Genomic DNA, 24,022 nt, shown 5'->3' on the forward strand with positions numbered 1-24,022 from the left:
AATTGTCCAAATCTTCACGGGTTATATACGAGTAGCACACCATGATGTGAGGATGACTCATTGAGGATAGCGGAACAAACAAGATAATAAGATTGATTGCAAATTAGAATATACAATATATATGTACCCAAAGGAACACGTTTTACCATATATAAATAATGCTGCGAATAGATGTATCGAACTAGGACTGTTGAGAAGTAGACCTATCTGAATATGTTAAACTAGGAAATAAGAATGACTTCTCAATCTACATTGCTGTAGATGTTACACAACTACGGCACTGTTTAGTGACTTTACAGTACACGCTATGACGTGACGACGCCTAAAACGTTGGGCACGTGACAAGCCGGAAGGGAAAAAAAACAACACACCGGCATTGAATTGTGCCTAACGAGCCAGGCTACGAGTATAAATATCTCCAAACCCGTAGCGGCAGAAATCCTTTTGCAGACTACAGGGAGCAAGCGGCGACATGATTGACCAGGTATTTAATTGAGGCCAGATTATCGAGGGAAGCACCCGGGCAGGATAGGAAGGTGTATAACCCATACGGTTCGAACCGCGAGAGAAGAATTGCCACCTTAATAAGGATTGGGCAACATTTACAATGGCGGGGAATGGGTAATAGTATAGCCCCAGAAGAGACCGCTCTCAGTAAGCAAAAAAATGTTAACACTTGCCCGTCCCCTGTCTAAATTGACAAGAAAAGCAGGGCTTATCCCGACAATGAGGACAGAGCATGTCTTTGCGTGAGGGTCGATTTTGGTTTGCACTAAGCGTCATGGAATTATGTGAATGACCCCCGTAGCTACAGATGATTACAAAAAGATATTCAAGTCCCTGTACGTCGTACTAACCTTTACATAAAAAATGCTTTTACTACAGGATCCACCGTACATGGGGATCTGACATTTGGGGTCGTTGTAAGGAGTTTGGAGTAACCCTGAGAGGAATAGCGAATCTTAAACCACATTGGGAGGAAAAATCATAGAACGCAGAACACCCCTTGCAGGTATGAATTTCAACATAATCCTGTAAAGTGATTAGGTCAATCCAAAGAACGGAAAGCTTATAGATGGCCTTGTTTGTGCATATATTTTTTAGAACATTCACTGAAAACCGAACACCTGATTTGGAGATTGTAACCAGTGACCTATGGGGTGGAATCCTATCGAGGTAATTTTTTAGTACTTCCTTTCAGGTTTGAGTTATTAATAGAAATATGATCGAAGCATCAGTAATTAAAGAAGCTTGTTTCATTTTCCTTAAAGTAACAACTGCGGGGTGTGAAAGTAAGAAACACTGCAGAAGCGGGTATGGATACACTGGACGTATAACAAGTCTCGTGATTTTAGGTATGCGAATTAAGGGATGCGTGTGCAAGAAAGTATAAGGGAAAGTGTGGTAGGGCACACATGGCACACCCAGATTAGGTAGAATTATGAACAGTGACATGATAATGTCCAGGGGTGACATAGGAAACAAACATACAACATTTAGCTATCCACATGAAAGAAAACGTAGAACGTTCTTGGGGATTTCATTGATGTGTAGTTAGAATGAACCAACACATAATGGTGATTAGGATGCTATTTAACCATGAAGAATGGGAGAATAGCGATTGATATGAATTGCACACAGATCTGATTGGGAACAGATTGAAGAATGGGTTTTATGTATCGTTTGGAGATGTACTATGTTAATGTTTTAGAATGCCTAGGAACGTTAGAAAATGCCCTACATTCATAAACATGAGCTTGAAAATGAGGGAATAGAAGCATTGCCTGAACAGTTTTAAATTGTTGATGTGCTATGTTGTTTTTTATTTATATCTTTTTATATATTTTTTGTTTAGATAAACTTATTGAACCATATTGTGAGTACGAAAGAGACAAGAAATGTTGTCTTGAGAAAGGTGTTTTTTATGAAATGATACACCGAAATGCGTCGACACATTTGTTATAACATCAAATTCAAGGAACCAAATCCCAGAATTGATCAATTGGACTCTGGACATTGTGAATGTGATTCCTTTAAATTGATATACCGATGATTGTCGACAACATCACGGAACTTAAGTCTCTTTCTGGGTTTTAATTTGAATTGTACTATGTATAGAAATGCAATAATATTGCTATTGTGAAGGTTTTATGGTTTTAATGAAATTGTAATACTAATAAATATACAGACTGTAATATTGAATTGTTCAAGCGCTTTTATAAACTTGGATGGTAGGGGGATTTAGATTGAGGATCCGCCGACATATTTGGGATACACTACACAATTGCAGGGTGAAAGGTGAATGTGTGAATGTAGCACGTGATAAATGCTTGATTAGTTTCCCCAAGGGATAATTGATTTTACTCACATATCTTACACTACACACAACATGCAACGATCATCTTGATCAATATTCATGAACTGTACAGTAGCCTTCCACGTGTGATTGTCATGCATCACAAACGTTCCATCAAAAAAACATATATGTGTTACACAATGCCCCTGGTGTGTGTGTGTGTGTGCGCACATTATTGTGCTCCCTTTCGGCCTGGGTTTTTGTGGCTCTAAGAAGTATCAGGAGCCTAGGGCAGAGTGCAAATCCTAGATCACATGTGACTAACAGTAAACAGCAATGTGTATATTTATTTTGCTGTATACTCTGTTGACAGACTTTACCAATATACTAGTGTGTCATATGTGAGACTTTCAGATTCACATTTGACATGTATTCCTTGACTGTAATGAGTGTTATCACTGAGTATGACGTAACCTCACTGCAGATCCTCCCTCCATTCGACAACATTCACATGTGTACGCTTCGCAATAGCAAAACTTTCAATAATACTGCACACCATTGACATGGGTGTCTGCGCATATCCACAACCTTGACAACGACATGTAATGTTCACCATTCAATCTTTTCAAACACCATCTCATTAACGATAGTTGACGCCCTCCCAACACATGCTACACTAATGTAAATTGCACACTATGTGAGGTTAAAACTACAAAAGAAACACAAATAAGTACACTTCCTGACCTGACAGGAACTGAACAACGCCCAGGTCCCTGGAATGATTATTCACACCCCTACGCTGGCCTGGTGTACGCAAGACCAGCCCACTTTGCGTACATATAAATAGGATAACCACGCCAACACACGTCCCTCTTCTTCTACACTGCCTCAGGTGATATGGCCGCATCCACCTCGCATATCACAATGGGCAATAAAAAAAAGGGATCCATGAGCTGTACACCATCCTGCAATCATCATTACATCTGAATTGTGAGCACTGCTGCCCATAGTGTTTGCTCACACTACAATGAAAGCAGGTAAGCAGAGGGGCCTGGGTGCACAGGGCCTCCAATTGAGCGCAGAAGGACGAGTGGGTGCACCACCCTTGCTGCACAGGTGTGAACAAACGATGTTGCCGTGCGTAATGATGTGATCTCTGACCTGCTGGACTGTACTGTAGGCCTGAGTCAGCTGGCAGCGCTGCCCTACAGACACCTGTTGAGCGCTGTGCTGCTGAAGGGGTGGGGTGCATCAGCCTGAGTGCGCACGTGCTAATAAGCAATGTTGCCGCGCATAATGATGTGATCTCTGACCTCATTCAGTCACATCTCTGTCTCATTTTAACGGCCTGCTGTAACATACTGTAGGCCTGATCCTAATGGCAGCGCTGCCCTACAGACACCTGTTGAGCGCAATGCTGCGGGAGGGGTGCTGCACTACAGACACGTGACATTGGCTTTTAGGGGACTGTAGTGAGATTGTTACTAAATGTACATGCACACAGCCTTCTATCACTGCATTACATGCGTACATTATGCTTCTAGCATGCGCCCTATTCCTTTCTAGATGAACCTTCATATAACGTATTATTATTTAACATTGTGAATTCTCGAGCGCTCCAACTCCTCTTTGAAACACGATTACCACTAACAGTTGGTAGATTGCACTTCAAAAACGAAGGATGCACTCAACTCCTGTTTTCTATCAAGCTTGAAATAAACCTTAATTTACCAGACATTTCCACCATTCAATTATTCCTCCCTTTTCAGACATTCAATTGATTGGCTTAAGAAGGGCAGAGTGAGAGCTCACCCTGCAATGATTCCCTGGGCATTCTGACACCTTCCATAGTGGTATCAAGACACCGTCCCCGACCAGAGACCTGGGTTCCTACCGTACAAACGTACCCCAGACTCGGAGCTTGTATCAACACGTCATGGGATACACCAGTGGTGGCAGGTGAGCAGTGAAGCCTCGGTGTGCAAGACCTACAATTGAGCACAGTGCGGGAGAAGGGGCTGGGGTGCAGCACCCTGGGTGCACATGTGCATGCAAGCGATTTTCCCATTGCTAATACTGTAGGACTATATTATCAAAGAACAGCGATAACATTATTGCCGCTTTAGTGGCAGGAATCTTGCAGGTTTCCTACGCTGCTTCCACTGCAGTCCAACCCACGTTTTTTATATTATACTGTTTGTTCTATTAAACTTATGTTTCTATTTATTTGTGTTTTAATAAAGGTTACTTTTTTTAAAATAAATAACTGAGTGTATAGGTCTTCTTTTTCTGACAACACTTGTCTATTATTTATTGTGAAAATCATCTGTTTATAGGAGATTTTAAGGGCAACCCTTTCTAATATTACAGTGCACCTACCAAACATAATCTGACTGACTATTACACAAATGAGGCCTGGGTAATTCTACAACTGCAAGAGTTCTATGAGTGTATCACTTTATAACACCATAAGTACTGCCCGTGTGATTACAGAACAACTAAGGCACTCCCTAGGACCACTGAGGCTTCAGGGACTGCCGAGGCCCACCCTGCATATTTAAATAAAGCCCCGGAGTGCGGCGATACCCGGACTTCAGTTGGCCGTGAACCCCCGCAAACAATTAGTAAACAATACCCAGGAAGGTGGCGGTCCCCTAGGCTGCAAAACGTCTCTGTGCCCTTCTGCGCCCAATTTACATGTGACATTAAGTTCCCCAGTCCTACAGAGACCCCGCAATATAATAATTGGATTGGCAACGGAACATTAACCACCAGGGGCCTAATTTAAATGAAAGGGTGAGACCCCGCTTTTTTTTTGTTTCTTTTTTTCTCTCCATTTTTACCATCCGCATCCCCTCTATGAAAGCGATACGAGGTTTTCCTCCTCTCGCTTCAAGTAGTCAAACAAGGATTTGCTATCACAGGGTATAAGCTATGCACCAGCCCTCTAATAGTAAACACACAGGTCCCACGAATGCACAACCCGGGACATTGTATGAGCTGCGCCTGACAGGTCACCCTCCCTAGGACCATGATGCATTTGTTAGTATAGACGCATACCAACACTACTTACACACATGTAGTACAGCGACCAGAATGTAGTGAAGAAGCAGAGGAAGTGCAAATTCTACAAATATAAATCCTACCAGAAGTCGGATGGCATAGTTCAATGAGCCTATGACCCTAGCATGAGTAAAAACAGCTACACAAAGAAAACGGGTCGTTAGCACATTGCAAGCAATTTTGAAATATTGGTGAATGGTGCTTTCTTTTTACCTTCTCCCGCTCGTCGCCAAATGTATGTAGTGAAGAGGCAGATAGCAGTGGATCCAATAAGTAGATTTATTACAGAAAAACAAGACACATGAAACAGCCACCAACAGGAGCAGACAGCAAGGCAACCGTCTTCTCCAGCACAATGTACAAACTCCGCAAGTTTCCCCTCATGACAGCCCTACATTCTAACATTACATACTTAGATTCTTGTAGAATTACATACTAACATTCTACTATGACTTACATTGAAATACTACACAGAGCACAGGACTTTTCAGCAATGAGCTCATGGTTTCATCCACGAGTCTTGAGACCGGTAGGGGTAAGTATTTCGCTTCCCACTCCCTATATTGTATAAACGCAAACTAACACCACTTCCACAGGTATGCTACAGTGCCCAGAGCACGTCACTTTACGGCAATGAGCTCACAATTTAGGGTCACGGTTTAATCCCCGAGTCTTCACACCATCAGGGGTGAGTAGTTCGCTTCCCACTCCCTATATACTATAAAAGTATACTAACACTACTTACACACTTATACTACAGCGGCTAGCATCCTACAGTGCCCAGAGCCCATCACTTTACAGCAATCAGCTCGGTTTGATCCCCGAGTCTTCACACTGGTAGGGGTGAGTACTTCGCTTCCCACTCCCTGTATGGTATAATCACCTACTAACACTACTTGCACATGAATACTACAGCACCCAGAGCCCATCATTTTACAGCAATCACCTCGGTTTCATCCCCAAGTCTTCACACCAGTAGGTGTAACTACTTCGCTTCCAGCTTCCGGGATACTATCAACACACAGTAGGGGTCAGTAGTTCGCTTCCCACTCCCTGTATGGTATAAACTCCATCTAACACTACTTGCACACATATGCTACAAACACCAAATCACATCCCTTTACAGCAATGACCTCACGGTTTAGGCTCTCGGTTTCATACCTGAATGTAGCGCCATATCATATCAGCACCATGTCACTCTGAGCAACACAGCACTTTAAGACCAGTATAGTGACTACTTCGCTTCGCACTCCCCCACAAAGCGTACAGTACCCTCCTTTCCTACTTATTCCAGCCTGTTTTTCCCTTACTCGCTTAAACGGAATCACACAATGGTGGCCAACACTTCCTAGTTGCAACCGCTCGCACCGCTCCCAGCCAATAAGCAGCAAGCCTGTGCTCGTAATGCCTCAGCCAATCAGATGGCAGAATTCTCAAATATCGATATCTGTAAATTTCGATATTTCTCAAGAACTACTGAATGGATTTACACCAAATAAACAGAAGTGTGCTTTCTACACCAAGACCCTTCTCCCTGCCAAATTTGGGGTGATTCCGTTCACCCTTTCAACCTGTAGCCTTGTCTAAAGTTTCCTGTGAAAATTAACATGGATAAAACACATTTTGGGACCCCCTTTTTTCTCACCCCCCCTTGACGAAGCACCCCCAAACTTTCAAAATGGGAGCTGATATCAACAAAAAATTAGTTTTGAAAATGTCATGAAGATTCGTCAATCGGCGCCAAAGTTATTGGGAATAGAATGTTGCATATATATGTACACACACACACACATATATATATGTCAATGCCATGAACGTTCTTTTCTGCCTGTCACTGTGATATACAATATACAGTTTTATTTTTTGTTTATTGATACTTGTGTGATGTAAGGTTTTAATGTCTTCCTAGATTCTATAGAATGCATTAAGTGCCTTGATGATCACTGGACCAGTGAATTACGAGACAAATGTATAGCAAAATCTATTGACTATTTGTCTTTCGAGGAGCCTCTGGGTTTAGTATTAGTTTTGATATCTATTTTCTTGGTCCTAAATGCTTCCTGTGTCTTTGGGGTCTTCTTTTGGTACGGAGACACTCCAGTAGTGAAAGCTAACAATCGAGGCATCAGTTACCTCCTGCTCATATCACTCAAGCTGTGCTTCTTCTGTACCTTGAATTTCATTGGTCAGCCTATGGAAGTAACTTGCATGCTGCGACAAATCATCTTTGGAGTCATCTTCTCCCTTTGCATTTCTTGCGTACTTGCTAAAACCATCACAGTTGTTGTTATCTTCAGAGCCACAAAGCCCAATATCAATCTCAAATGGTTCTTAGGTCCAAAGGTTGCCTACTACCTCGTTATGACCTGCACTTTAATTCAAGTGACCATTGGGGCTGCTTGGCTGGCAACATCCCCCTCATTCCCAGAACACAGCACTAGCCTGGCTATGCATGAGATAGTCCTTGGTTGCAATGAGGGCTCCATCACATGCTTCTACAGCATGTTAGTCTTCATGGAACTTTTGCCAGTGTTAGCTTCCTTGTATCCTTCCTAGCCAGGAACTTACCTGACAACTTCAACGAGACCAAGTTCATTACGCTCAGCATGCTTGTATTTGTCAGTGTCTGGTTGACTTTTATTCCTGCGTATCTGAGCACAAAGGGAAAGTATCTGGTTGTTGTTGAAGTTTTTCCTATTTTGTCCTCAAGTGCTGGTCTCCTCTTTGGTCTATTTGGCCCCAAAGTATTTATAATTTTTTGGAGGCCAGAGAGAAACTCACGAGAATATTTAACTTCACGAACAAAGGTAACTACGAAAGTTAAATGAACTGCTAGCAATTGTACACGTGAACCTGTCTATTTCTACTGATTTTTAGTATCTTCAACACAGTGGGGGAACATGTAATATGTAGGTTGTGGCTGTACTACTGCACATCATAATTATCAATTTATGGGAGCTCATTAGAACTGAGCAGGTCAATATTCTCAAAGTGAATAAAGTAATAGTTAATTTTGAACTTTCCTGCTACATAATAGGAGTAGATATACTGAAAAGAAAACTGCTATTATGTTGACATTGATAGATATTTTTGTAGAGTGAGAAGGCTAATTATCTTCCTGGTTTGAATCTGTTACATTGAGTTGTGTATTAATTGCAAAGAAAAAACGGTGGCACGCAAAATACTAGCCATTACTTGTCATTAACAATTGGAATAACATATGCAAAAGGATCATTGGGAGAAGAAAGGCACTTTAAACACCTGGATAGAAACATTAATGTCCCCAGAGGTGGAAGACTGCATTGCACAGTACAAGTTAAACCAACAAAGAAACTGGTCATCTCCAACGAACTAAGAGAGCTGCAATAAGGTATGAGACTCTTCAAATCGGATATCAATGCTATGTTCCACTCTAAATATTGATACCCATGCCTGGTCAATCAAAACAGCCTCAAATGTTTGGCCACATTGGAGCATGTTGGTATCATTCAAAAAAACATTTAGATGGAACCAAAAATAATGGATTGTTTTCATATGTTTATTGATGTGGACTTCACATATTCCATAGAATATTGCCTTCTTAAGATATTATACATAGTTAACAATGGTTGTCTTATAAAGTCTCTCACTTTTTTAAGTTTGGCAATGAAAAAATTAAAAACACCAACGACTTTGTTTTATGATAATAATTGTAGATTAACAAGCATACGACTTTTATTAGTGCAGAACACATAGGCTCCCTCCTGGAACACATGAACCTACAATCAAATCAAGTTAGGCATGGGACATCAGACTCATCTTTGGTTATAAGTACTGAGTTTGATATGGACATTAACTTTGATTTAGAGTTTGGTAGAGAGGTTACACCATTGCAACAAACTAAAGGTCTGTCCACCTGATTTCACGGCAGGCGGACCTTATGTATATCAGCGATGTGGACTACTCCATATCCGTCATTAACATACTCCTCTGATAGCATGATGGTGTAAGGGCCATAGGAGGTTTAGCGGTTCAACCAACCACGGGAGAGATTTCCAAAACGTTTGCGCTGGTTTAGCATCACAAAAGTGACGCTAACCAGCCCAAATGTTTTTTTTTGTTGCTATTTTCTTTCCAGCACAAAACTTGCTTTGCACTGTAAAGCACTCTCTAAGTAGCGCAAAGTACTGCTTTGAGTTACTTTGCTCCATGGGGGCATTACATTGGTGGTACATGGGTGTTCTCATGCAAACACCCATGCCTTTTGACTCAAAACCATCTTTACAAATATTTGTAAACATGGTTTAGTGCCAAAAGTTAACGCCCCTTCAAAGGAATCGCTAACAGGATAAATCCTTTAATTTGGCAATTTTTGGACTTTCCATGCATGCTGCACTATGCAGCATGTATGCAAAGTGGGAAAAGCTTTGCATCGTGCCTTGCATAGTGTTTTTTACAGGAAGGGTACCCTTCCTGTACAAAACCTATGCTACACTCATACGCTATGGCACTAAGGTGTGTGAATGGAGCATGGCAGCTGAATCAGCGCTGGTGCAAGGGAAAGGGGAGGAGAGAGCCATATCTCTGAATATATGGCGCTCTCCTTCTCCTTCCCTGTCGCGCAACGCGGCGCAGCCTTGCAGGGTGCTGCGCTGCGTGGACTTTTTGGAAAATCTCTTCCCATATGTTTTACAGTGGAAAGTCAAATTTAAAGGCAGTTGATTGCTTGCCTGGCAAGGATTACTCCAGCGCTAATCAGAAGGCTGGAGAGATTGATGAAAGGGCACCGTGTTTGTTGTGCCCAGTCAGCACATTTTTTTTATTTTGCAAGACCAGACTCTCAAAGCATGACTTTGCTTTTGAAAAATAAAAAAAAAACAGTGTCTCTGATGCACAGGGAGTTTTCTTCCTGCGTGTGGGTGCCATTGGTGATATTCATTGCCTGGAACCTTCATGGCTACTAAATAGGGGAAACTATTGATAATCAGCTGTCCTAGACAGCCAGGTGACGATCACTATGGCCACATGGCACTGTGACCGAAGACAACCCATATTAAGGCTTTTAGGATTCTCAAAGCTAGTTGAGGCTCCACCACTTTAAACAATGCTATTCACCGGCCTCTAAATAGGGCCAGTGAACTGCTAGTTTGCCATAACACACACTTCACCAAACTCTAAATGAGGTCCAAAGACTCAGAGTAAGATAGTAAGTGCAGTTCTTTCCCACCTTAGCAGTGCACTCCCAAGCAAGATAAAGGCATCTCAACAAGCCTGCACAGGAGGTCCGAGAGTGGTGCAGGCAGCCTCAGTGACATCTGAAGATGGGATGAAGACCAGGCATTGACACGAGCAAGGGACACAGGCGCAAAACACAAAGACAAGGGACTTTTGTGAGGTTTTCCATAGTATTTAAACTGGGAATGGCAAATTTTCCCCTGGGAAGCCCTCAGTATACACATTAAGGTAAACACACATACGAGCAAGGTGGAGAGAAGATGTGGGAGACTCCAGCACTGACAGTACCTAGAGCTTGGGAATATGTATGTATAACTTTGAGCAACTGAGGAAGACTGTAGCTGAGAACGATTGGCCCATCAGAGAAAAATCAAGGGGATCCTACTAGCTAGCCTTATTTGCAGGATAGGAGTATAATTTAGCACAACTGGGTGGCAGATTTGATCATTTTGAGGTCTCATTGACATTAGTGGTGCAGAGGCATGAGGATTCGACACAGGGTGATATCACTGAAAATTAGGCATACATTGTTTGAGGAGAATAACTAAATGAGAAATAGAGACAACGAGGAGAGGCAATACATGGGCAGCATTGAGCGACTCTACTAATTAATAGTGGGGCAACAGGAGGGTCCAAACACTTGTGGGTGGGCAAGTTAACCATTGTTATGCATTAGAGAAAAAAAACCTTTGTGAAATAATACATAAAGTGAGCAGTGGAAGGCTGTGGAAGAACAGAGTATGAGGAGATATTCAAACACCCGGCTGAAAAAACCTAGGTGGCAACAGATACACCTCCCACTGGACTGAGAAAGAAAAACAAAAACTAACTTGGGACAACTACATCCTTCTTTGAACTGTAAGTACTCTGGGCACAACTCCCCCATCTTTTACACCAATCACTGCTTTTATCCTGCCATCATCTCTTCTTACTCCCCACTGTATACCTTTAGTTTCCTATTCCAACATGAATGCAGCCTTGCATTAAAGTAACGGGCTGTTGTCCAGCAGCCCACACTCACCTTCTTTTGTTTAATCCCTTCATCCTCTCTCTGCTTCCTCAAACCCATCCTCTTGAGCTTTCACCTTCCCATTAAAGTCTGGACCCACATGACTATCTGGCATAACTGTCTTTAAATGCTCTTCCTTTGTATAGAGATTGAACTCACTTAGTTGCCAACAGGTCCTCTATTCCATCTACTTTAGGAGAGCTCCAAAGGTAAACAAATGATTTTCCTAAAATTGACACACTTTTTTGGGAGCAGTTGATTGGATTGTGGTTTGTTTTGCCTGATCTTACATTGAGGCAATTGTTTACGCCTTCACTTGATTACTGAGGAGCTTCCTTCATGACCACAGAAGGTTTGTGTTATAACATTGATTAAAAAAATGTTTATGAAAAGAGGACCTGACACCACTTATATTTCTCCTCCCAAAGCCTCTTGTGCCCCAGCATTCATACAATGCTGTGAACTAAAAGTAGACAACAACCTCAAAGAAGATTGACCAGCCTCTGCTCTAAACAAAATCATGTGGCTCATGCATCTCCCATGAGCTAGGCCTCTCTAACCTAACTCCACCTTACCATAAGACTGAGAAAAGACAGTCATCTTTGCCCATCTATTCAGGGGGGATGAGATGGATGTCCGATCACTTATCACTTCTCGTTGCACGAAAAATCACACCTTATATGAGAGCCACATTACACCTCAGAGTCAGAGGCCTTAATCTAAGGCATAAAAGGGCAAACCACTTACCTCTTTCCCATGAAGCCCTGCAATACATGTGTCACGGAGCTGCAATAAAACCTAACACTGTAACAACATGTTTAATTTATCAAAGGCCAAATGTGACATGTACTTAGCCTAAGATTCCAAATTTGGTAAATGTTCAGAATAGTTTTTTCCTGTGTGTGCTGTGTATATTGGCTGGTGATCCTCTACAGAAGATGGCTAGTGATAAATCACATTCATAGTGACCCTGACTTAGACCAATATTTGCCGTTGTATAACAATTTTCCATTTGTATTCACTGGAAGAGATACCAGAGTTTCACTAGCCACCATTGGTGTCCTCATCATGTGTTCTAACTGGAGGGACTGAGGTAAGTCTAGGTTTCTCTGTGACTAAATGTTTCTGCTGATACATGAAATTGACCAACACTGCAACATGCTCATAGAAAAAGCTTGCTAATATCTGCATCACCATGAACTTAGAAGCTGACTGCCTGTGAAAATGGACAAAACATACCAATGCAGTTGTTATTTCGGCCTTCTAAATAAATTTGCCTTCATGTTCTAATTGTATTTCATCATTCTTGGAAGACGCCAAAATGACACAGTGTAAGGTAGAGAAAATATTGACTGCATTAAAGGTAGAAAAGAAATTGGTGATGGAGACATAGGTAGCCAAGTCCCTTACTCCCTCACTAGGACGGACTTACAAAGCAGCGTTAAGGCACGTTAAGTGGCTTAATGTTGCCTTGCAAATAAGGTGAAGCCCCTATCGCCACTACAATGTACTGACAAGTGACGTTGTGGTGGCGATAGAGTGATTATAAATATTCCCCACAGTGAGTCCAATATTGTAGGAAGACCTTTACAAGAGAACAATAGTTGAAATATATTGGTTAAACAATGACTGACAAGCTAATGAATCCAGAAAACAATGCAAACTGGGAGTATTATAGGTGTTTCACAGGACGAAAACTTTACAACCTCCCATACATCTAGTGTAAATATACACAAATGAAGTGTGCCATTTAAAAATAGAATATATATCTGCTGTTTTACTTAAGTAACGTTGACACATTATTCAAATTAGATTCTATTTAACTATAGAACATGATAGAAATGAATATGCAATCTACAAAATTTATACTGACTCTTCATGATTTTTTTTCTGCTCAGAATTGCTGATTCATTAATGCATTTATGAAAAGGAGAAGCAGTGCAACTGTAGTACTCTTTTACATGCTGCTCCATCCCTTTGTGAATCAGCCCTGAAAAATCACACACCCTATCAGTAAAAGTGCAAAGAAGGCATAGCCTTTCCTATATTTACTATCTAGATATGAATAATCACTGAATATTTACATTTTAGATGTTTTCTTGATCACTTGCCAAGGCATGTAAGAATATGTAGAAGACTTCAACAGGAATACTAATTTACATACTCCAAAATGCATTGGTGGAAAGGCTCCATGCTGGGTAGGAAAGCGACCTCCAATAGGGCTCTTTAGTACCAATGCATAACACTGTAAAAATGTACAAACACTTCCGGTAGTAAAAAGGCTTAATCCACAGAATAAGGAGAAACTCTTAGGGCCTTATTCACAAAGGTAATTCCACACTTTTAGGTAAGGTTACAATTCTTTATGGCTGCACAGACTCCGCACATGTGGCGGGGTCTCTGCCTCCATAGCGGAAAGTCCACTCTTGGGAAGGAGACTCTGCAGTCAAGCAATGGAAACAACCTCTTACCTGGCCTATCTAATTTCTGCAGTGGTAATTACTCAAAATGGACATTTCCCCATAGCATAAAGTCTCAATACAAACATTACTATTGTCTTTCTTTTATTTATTTATGAAAAATATATTTTTATATTTATGTACATTTCTATAATATCATATACTTTTTGTATAACTTGTGTTGAGTTCACATAAGCATGTACAAATACGACAGGATCATGATATCCGTTCAGTGTACAAAAGACCATTATTAGCTTCTCTTGTTTTGGAAACAATTGATAATAACCCCCAATATAGCACCATCATCCTTCCATTCTCACTTTTCATTCTACTCATATATACCACCAATCATACCAACACAAAAAAACATTTTTTACAATAAAAAACATCTGTAATGGAGTCCTACTCATTAGTGCTGTTTGTCACAGTTATCAAAAGAGCACAATTTTGACATTCACAAGTCTGTCAAATATGTTTCTAGTTGGTTATTCTTTTCTCTTGGATCTTGGTTGGGACTCCCAGATGTGTGATCACTGGTCTACGCACCTTTCGGTGACAACCCACAATTATATATCACCTTCTTCAGGACCAAAAGAGAAGTATACTTTTCATCTGTATAGTGGTCTGGTGGTCTATATGTGTTTTAGAACATGGAAGTGTCTCTGATTGGAACGTCTGGATCGTTGTCATCAGACGATAGTTATATTAAGCGGTAAACAGACCTAATATCGACTACAAAATATCGAATGGACATAATATCGAGTACAAAATATAGGCTGGACAAAATATCGAATGGACAGAATATAGACATCAAAAATATCATTTTGAAGGTAAGTAATGTAATATCGAATGTTAAAAATATAGAAAGTTAAAATATCGAAGTATATAATATAGGTTATTAAAGTTATCGAATTTTTAATAATATCGAATTTTTTATAGTGTTTGTTATGTTATTATATGTGTGAAAAGTGTGTATTTATGTTATAATTAATTTTATTTAATGAATTTTGTTTTTTTAATTTTTGCAAAATTTAATTCTGTAGCGGGTTGTGGGTTTATAGGGGAATAGGGTGGGAAGTAATTTAATTATAATTAATTAAATATGTAAATGTATATATTGATATTTATTTTTAAATAATTGTTAATTAATTTATATTTGGTAATCAATTACATTTTAATTGCCAATTAATTTTAATTAATTGATTAATTGCTAATTATGTTAATTTTACTAATTTATTTTCTGTAGCGGGTTGTGGGTTTATAGGGGAATTGGGTGGGAAGTAATTTATTTATAATTAATTAAATATGTAAAAGTTTAGTTTATGACATTTGTTAAGCGCTTGGTTGCACAGAGAACAGTGCGTCCCCGCGCTGACGACCCTACCTACATCTCTTCAGCTAAGCACACAGAGGGTGAGCACAAGGACACGGGTGAACTATGCTGAGTTTATCATGGGGAAAAGATGGGTTTTCAGCCTCTGTCTGAACCTGGTTTCAGACGGCTCCATCCTCATTTCGATGGGGAGGTTATTCCAGTCGTTGCTGGCATGGTGTCTGAATGAACGTCCTCCCATCCTTGCTCTATGTATCCGAGGCACCACTAATAGCATGCTACCCATCGACCTCAAAGGACGTGAAGGGCGATAGACTGGAAGCAGGTCCTGAAGATATGGAGGAGCTTTTTTGTGAGCTATGCGGTGGGTGATGCACATAATTTTAAAATTGATTCTTTCCTTTATTGGGAGCCAATGAAGGGAGCGTAATGCATGTTTCCCAGAGGCTCTCCTAGGGAGGTTAAGGACCAGCCTCGCAGCTGCATTCTGGACTCGTTGCAGCTGTGTTAGGCCCTTTTTACTAAGTCCACATAGGAGGGAGTTCCCATAGTCTAACTGGGAGGTGACCAAGGCGTGTACCATAGTTTTTCTGGAGCTGGGGGGCAGTAGGTCCAGGATTTTCCTTAGGACCTTCAGAAGTCCATAGCATTTTCCCGCGACCTTATCCACATGATTGGTGTAGGCTAGCTTAGAGTCCAGCAGAAAGCCAAGGTTCTTAACTGTGTCTACTGGGGCCGGGACAGAGCCCAGTTCAGTGGGCCACCAGGCAGAGGTCCATATGGAAGGACATGGACCTACAATAAGAACTTCAGTCTTGTTACCATTGAGGCGGAGACAGTTCTGTTTCATCCAGCCGTCAAGTGCCACAAGGCAAGCCGAGAAATTCTCAGCATCCACAACTGGATCACGGGACAGATTGATCACCAGTTGTGTATCATCTGCATAGGAGACTATTGCCACACCATATGACTCCACCAGTTTTGCAAGGGGTTCCATGTATAGATTGAATAATGTAGGGCTCAAAATAGAGCCCTGTGGAACCCCTTGCCTGAGACACCTTACACTGGATTTGCATGGTGGGCAATGCACTTGAAATCTCCTGTTCTTAAGAAAGGATACCAGCCACTCATGAGCAGGTCCGGTTATTCCCTTTTCACTCAGTCGGTCCAGTAGTACAGGATGTGATACGGTATCAAACGCCGCACTTAAGTCCAATAGGACCCGTGCGGCCGTGTGACCTTCATCCGCCTTGCTCCGCAGTAATTCTGTTGATAGGAGGAGGGCGGTCTCAGTCGAGTGTTTAGCTCTGAAACCCGATTGAGACGTGTGCAGGAGCAAGTTTTCCTCCATAAAGCTTACCAGCTGTCGATTAGCCAGTTTTTCTACTACCTTCGCACAATAGGGGAGAAGGGAGATTGGTCTTAAGTTGTCTAATTGCGCTATGCTTATGTGGGCTTTCTTTTTTATTGGGACGACTTGTGCCAGTTTCCAGCTCTCTGGAACTAGACATTCATAGAAGGAAAGCGAGGCCATGTTGCCTATATGCTTCGCCACCTGGGGAAGATGACTCCGAAGAATTCTCGCTGGTACCGCATCTAGGGGAGAGCCCGAGTGAATATCTGATAGGATGTTGATAAGCTCCTCAGTTTGGGGAACCACAAATTTCCTAAGTTCTTTTCTGACCTTATTACCGTAGTTGGGGTCGGGCATGTTAGTAGCCTCAGAATTAGTCTGAAACGAAGCATAGATCTTTTCTACCTTCCCTATAAAGAAGTCTGCGATCTCATTGCATGACTCGGTCGTAGGTGGGACTGCCCCTGAACTCGCGGGAGGGGCGGAGAGTTCCTTCAGGATCATAAAGAGCTCTTTCGAAGTATTCGCTGCACAGCCTATCCTGTTGTTATAGTACTCTCTTTTAGATTTCCTGATCTGGCTGTGGTAGACTCTAAGCGCGTTCTTATAGACTTCGCGTAGTGAGGGGACGTAATCCACTCTCCATCTACGCTCCAAGGTTTTACATTTGGTTTTTGCGGCGCGTAGCTCAGCGGTGAACCATGGGGCGGCTTTCGTGCTCCGTGCCATCGGTTTGCGAGTCCATGGGGCTACATTGTCCAGCGCACCTTGAACCCATTCTTCATACCTCTTGTGCGCCTCCACCAAATTGTCGCTAAACTTAGGTGGGTCCTGTTCTAGGGCTTGACTGAAGGCATCGTGACTGAATTTCCTCCAGTCCCTGCGTCTAATAACGGAAGGTTTCTGTAAGGGCCCCCTGTTGGGCAGTTTTCTGAGTTGAAATGGTATCAGATAATGATCTGACCATATGATCTTAATCGGAGCAGAGACACTAATATCGTCCCAGTTAGTAAAAATTGGGTCTAGTAGATGTCCTGCTTGATGGGTGGCTCTATTGTCAGCTAAATCAAACATAAGAGCTCTGAGTTCATTGATTAAGGAGATGGCCTTATTGGTATTTTTTAGAATTAATTGTTAATTAATTTTTTATGGGTAATTAATTAAATTTGAATTGCCAATTACATTTTTTTATTGATTAATTGCTAATTATGTTAATTTTACTAATTTATTTTCTGTAGCGGGTTGTGAGTTTATAGGGGAATAGGGTGGGAAGTAATTTATTCATAATTAATTAAATAATTTAATTTATTTAATTGTTTTTAATTTGAATTAATTGTTAATTAATTTTTAATTGTTAAATAAATCATTGTTAATTTGTAATTAATTTGAATAGGTAACTAATAGTAAAAATGAATTGTAATTTATAATTTTAATTGATTAATTATTATATTATATTAAATTGGTAATTACTTTTAATAAATTTGTTATAAATATTAATTTATACTGTTTTTAAATAATAAAAGAAGTATTTACTTTCCCTACTGTTGCACTCTCTGGAGTGGGAATATTCATTTTTACCCCTACGCTATCCAACGCTTTCCCTACTGTTGCACCCACTGGAGTGGGTCTAGTAATTTTTACCTCTACGCTATCCAACGCTTTCCCTACTGTTGCACTCTTTGGAGTGGAAATAGTAATTTTTACCCCTACGCTATCCAACGCTTTCCCTACTGTTGCACCCACTGGAGTGGGAATAGTAATTTTTACCCCTACGCTATCCAACGCTTTCCCTACTGTTGCACCCACTGGACTGGGAATAGTAATATTTACCTCTACGCTATCCAACACTTTCCCTACAGTTGCACTATTTGGAGTGGGAATAGTAATTTTTATTCCTACGCTATCCAACGCTTTCCCTACTGTTGCACTCTGTGGAGTTGGAATAGTAATTTTTACCCCTACGCTATCCAACGCTTTCCTTACTGTTGTACTCTTTGGAGTGGGAATAGTAAATTTTACCCGTACGCTATCCAACGCTTTCCCTACTGTTGCACTCTTTGGAGTGGAAATAGTAATTTTTACCCCTACGCTATCCAACGCTTTCCCTACTGTTGCACTCTTTGGAGTGGGAATAGTAATTTTTACCCGTACGCTATCCAACGCTTTCCCTACTGTTGCACTGTTTGGAGTGGAAATAGTAATTTTTACCCCTACTGTATCCAACGCTTTCCCTACTGTTGCACTCTTTGGAGTTGGAATAGTAATTGTTACCCCTACGCTATCCAACGCTTTCTCTACTGTTGCACTCACTGGAGTGGGAATAGGAATTTTTACCCCTACGCATTCCAATGCTTTCCCTACTGTTGCACTCTCTGGAGTTGGCATACTACTTTGTACCTCTACGCTATCCAACCCTTTCTCTACTGCTGCACTCTCTGGAGTGGGAATAGTAATTTGTACCCCTACGCTATCCAACGCTTTCCCTACTGTTGCACTCTCTGGAATGGGAATAGTAATTTTTACCCCTACGCTATCCAACGCTTTCTCTACTGTTGCACTCTCTGGAGTAGGAATAGTAATTTATACACTTCCGCTATCCTACGGTAATAATATTGGATATTATTTCATTATATTATGTTACTATATATATATGTTTTAACAAATATGATTGTAATTTTTTTTTATAACTTTCATTAATTATTTAATTATAATAAGGTAATTTAAGTATTTTTAAGTATATTTTAGTAATTAATTTTTAATATTAATTTAATTTAACATTGTTTTTAATAAAGTCAATATTTTTATAAACTATATTTTTGTAAACGATATTTTTTACTCGATATTTTTGTACTTACCTGTTTGTAGATACAAAGTCGATATTCTGTCTGTCGATATTTTGTCGCCGATATTTTTGATAGTCGATATTATGTCCCTCGATATTATGTCAGTGATCCATATTGAGCGAGTAGGTCTCCCTACTGGATATGATCTCATGCATAGAGACAGGGTTTGTTACAATCCATTATATTGTACTGTTACAGTTGTTGTGTATCTTCCATACTATTGAAGGTATAATAGCTCCATCTATTTTTAAAGATGTCTGTCGGTATCTTAATGTAGGATTGTATATCTAGTGTCTTGTTCTGGAGGGATTGTATTTCCTGGATTGGTTGTTTCCAGGGATTCAATTGGTATTTCTTCTATTATGCACATGTCCCCGTAGGTTCAATGCTCCTCTGCCTCCAATAGGGCTCTTTAGTACCAATGCATAACACTGTAAAAATGTACAAACACTTAATTGGACACCTAAGGTAGTTAAAAGGCTTAATCCACTGTATAAGGAGAAACTCTTAGGGGCTCATTCACAAAGGTAATTCCACACTTTTATGTAAGGTTACAATTCGTTATGGCTGCACAGACTCCGCACATGTGGCGGGGTCTCTGCCTCCATAGCGGAAAGTCCACTCTTGGGAAGGAGACTCTACGGTCAAGGCATAGGGTCCACTCTTAGGGCAGAGGACGCTACATGGCAGAGAAGGTGAGTGCTACTCATGGCAAACTAACAAGCAAATACATACACCTGAAATCAATTATTTCCACCTGAACTCATTAAATTCAAAACATATAAAAGCTGGTCACAACCAAGCAAGCCTCTGTTTCTTCACACCTCATCATTTCCTAGCTAATACCTGGCTACTCCCTTGCAGTCATGCCTCTTCAGTATTGTCTTTGCTGAGGAGGAAGGGAAATAATTCAAAGGAGGCGACAGAGATGATTCTCTCATTTGTAGTAGCTAACTACAAAAACTGCATGGGCTACCCCAATATTTTCTTAGTGAGCCACAGAAGGCAGTCTTAAGGCAGCAGTTGTCAGATGGGGTAAATGGGTTCAGGGAGGATGTCCAGATTGTGGGTGATATAAAAAAAACAGCAACAGTGTGAGAGGTGATGGGTGAAGTAAATGTTCACTACAATAGAGGTTGCTAGAGCTCTTCCTGGAGGGCAAACTTGATCCTGCCTCCTTCTCCTCTCACTCAAGAAAGGTGCCCTCTCCATTACACCTGCCTTTGCAGTTGCTCCCATTACATTTTTCTCCATAGCAACTCATCCTTTTCTGTTGTACCTCTCGGTGAAGGTATCAAGCCCCATGGAGTCCTCTTCAACTACTGCCTGCATCTTTGTCCCACTGAAGGAGTGTGTCTTCTAAAAAACATTCGAAGTACAAAGGTGGAAATCTTCAATGAGACCACGCAAAGGGGCTCCCTCATGATGGCGGCCTCTACCTGGATACAGCCTGCTGCCTTGCCTCAATGAAGACTGTATCTGCTCGAGAAATCTTTAAGAAATTTTCAAAGTTCTGAGATAAATTTTAAACTGAGGAAAACATGGTACATGTAGCCGTGGTCGGTATTAACTCATGACTGCAACCCAGTCTAGCATTATCATATCCCTGTAGTTTTCCCTTTGTTTTTTTTGGGTACTATTCTCTACTAAAAATGTAACACAATTTACAACTGGGAGGCTACTGAGTGGATTCTATTATTTCTAATGTCATTTAATATGCTAAAATGTACTCTATTTTTCAATATTGGTTTTGGACTTTTCCAGTGTTGTGTTTTCACTTAACTATTGTTTGTGTGCTACATAAAAACTTTACATGCTGCCTCTACTTTAGGCCTGGTTGATTTTGTGGCAAGCTACTAGAGGGTTAATCACAGGTTAATTTAGTAAATCAATCAATTGATACTTTTGATACTTTTCAATTCAAGTTTCTTTATACGGTTTCATATTCAGGAAACCATAAAAGCACAATATAAAAACCAGAGTAAAATGGTATGATACAATATGTACAATCTCAAGAACAAGCCTGGGCAGTTCCATAGCTTTTCAGTTATATATACAGTATACATCTAAGATACATACTTACACCAGTAATATTGAGATAAAAGCAATAAAAAGAAAGAAACAGTGCCTGAAATTCACTAGCTAGGTCCACACACTTTTGGCTATACACTTAAATGTGACCCAGAGTCATTGTAGGGAGCGACCCAACGAATCACAGCTTGCCCTGAGTTTAATGGCAGATTTTAAAAAGCGTAAACATGAAAACTGGTGTTGTCCGTCAACATCTATAAAAATATAAATACGGGCCAAACTTGTTTAAAGTTGGCCTGTGTCCAGATGGAGATTAGATAGGATTTTCTCAGGGTGTCATAAAATAGGCAAAACATGGTGAAGTGTTGCATTACCTGTGGTGATGTGCTATCGCAACCGCAGGGAGGGAGAGCTTGCCCTCTATTTACACCCCTTGGGTATGAAAGTAGTAAGTGAAACAGATCGAGCTGGAACCTGGTCAAAAAGAATCTGTTGTGAGAGTTCACTAAACGAAGTATGTACTGCTCTGCTTTCTCTGTGGCGCTTAGTATAACAAAGTGGCGAACACTTGGCTTCATAAGCTCCCTCTCCTCCAATAAAGCAAACTGGCTCGTGCTAAACACCCTCTTCAAGGTGGGTATCTCTTTTTTGCTGATTCCCTCAGGGTTTGAAAAGAGGTCTCCTCTTCCCTAGTTTGTTAACTGTCTTTTAATATATTTCAACCATGGTATCCTTAGTGCTTGATCGAGCCAGAGATAAACTGTCTTTAAGGATTACCTTGTTTAACAAATCCCCCTCCTTGACCCATGTTTTTTACCAAAGTGACAGCAGGCTAAAGGCTATCTGGTCTGTGATACAGGGCATTCCCAGCTCTTCATGGGCGATAAAGGAGGGGATACCCTGGTGAATGGACAACAGTGTTCTCATGAATTTGTTTTCAGAGATTTGGAAGTCCTTTACATCTGCATATCCCCAAATTTCACTGCCATAAAGTACTTTTGACAGCCCCTTTGCCCTATAGAGCTCCAGGAGAGCCCCCACTGGTCTTTTACCCAGTCTTGCGGCAAAGTTAAAGATAGTGGCAGCTTCCCTGTTGAGATTGTTTCTCTTACGGGTAAGTTGTGGGACCTAGTTCAGTTTGTCATCCAGCAGTACCCCAGGTAAGAAAAAACAGATGTTTTAGGAATAGGGTCGGGTCCTACCTTAAAAACGTATGATCTTGAGGGGCGTGACTCCAGTTGCATGATGTATGATTTGGAATTGTTGATTTTTAGGTCCAAATCTCCTGAGCGAATGATGATAAAATGGTTTGTAATCCCCTCTCTGTCCTAGCCATCAACGGCGTCATCTGCGTATGGCCGAACCGGTAGACCAGGCTGTCAAATCCAAGGGTAATCAGTCTTGGTCTCCAAGAGGATTTTCTCCAAGTTATTAATATAGAGATTAAAGAGAAAAGGGGCAAATATACAGCCTTGACGGAATCCACTCTTTACAGAGAATGAGCGTCATACCTTCAAGCTCTGCGAGTATCGCACTACCGCTTTGGTGTCCCGCTGGAGATCATAGCGAAAGGAGACCGACTCCCTATCTACCCCTAAACTAAAGCTAGTAGGATTAGCCATAGCTTGGTCCTATTTACAAAATCGAATGCGGAGGACAGATCCATAAAAGCCAGGAAGACGGTGCCCCTGCGCGCACCTTTGTATTTTCCTGGAGATTACGAAATGGTTCAAGGATTGTTCAATCGTAGAACAGCCAGGCCGTAACCCATTTTGGGCATCCGACAGAATGTTGTTGTTGGTAGCCCAGGTCACTAACCTATCCAACAGTATTCTGCCGACCACTTTTACCACCGAGTCTATCAGTGAGATCGGTCTGTAACACACAGTGCTGTCCCTGTCCCCTTTTATAAAAACTGGCACAATGATGGAAGTGACCCATGAGGGCAGAGTGCCTATCCTAGCAACTGCATTAATTACAGAAGCGAGCATTGGAGCCCAAAGTGCCACATCTGACAAGTAAAGGTCGGGTGGGATGCCGTCGGGGCCCGGGGCCCTATTACGTGTCAGTCTGACACCACGCTTTACTTCTTCTTCCAGGACAACTAGTTTTGTTTGAGTACCCCCAGATTTAGGTATGGGGCATGGTCTCCCTTGAACATGGCCTCAAAGTGACTGACCCACTCGTTTTCAGTGATGTGTGTTTCTAGAACATTAGTGGCCTCTTCACCCAGGATGGGGCTATTTATGATGCTCCAGAACTTGGCACTGGACTTATAGGTTGTTGCTTCCATAAGGTTGCCCCATGCTTCTTCCTTCAGGCCCACCCTGTTCTTGCTAAGTGCTAGTTTGCACTGTTTGCTACGGATTTTAACAAGCGTTGCATTCCTCGGGGAGTCATAAAGTGCTGATTTCAGCCTC

At 41.1% G+C, this 24,022-nt stretch overlaps 1 long non-coding RNA gene across 1 annotated transcript; it reads left to right on the top strand.

The window, feature by feature from the left end:
• Positions 1-356: 356 nt before the first annotated feature.
• On the top strand, positions 357-2,140 carry LOC144766883 (uncharacterized). Its single transcript, XR_013597968.1, has 5 exons — positions 357-484; positions 886-1,012; positions 1,105-1,176; positions 1,272-1,355; positions 1,856-2,140. It is a non-coding gene; the product is annotated as an uncharacterized LOC144766883 (long non-coding RNA).
• Positions 2,141-24,022: the final 21,882 nt, after the last annotated feature.

The sequence above is a fragment of the Lissotriton helveticus genome, chromosome 7 (assembly GCF_964261635.1).
Source record: "Lissotriton helveticus chromosome 7, aLisHel1.1, whole genome shotgun sequence".
Classification (NCBI taxonomy): Eukaryota; Metazoa; Chordata; class Amphibia; order Caudata; family Salamandridae; genus Lissotriton; species Lissotriton helveticus.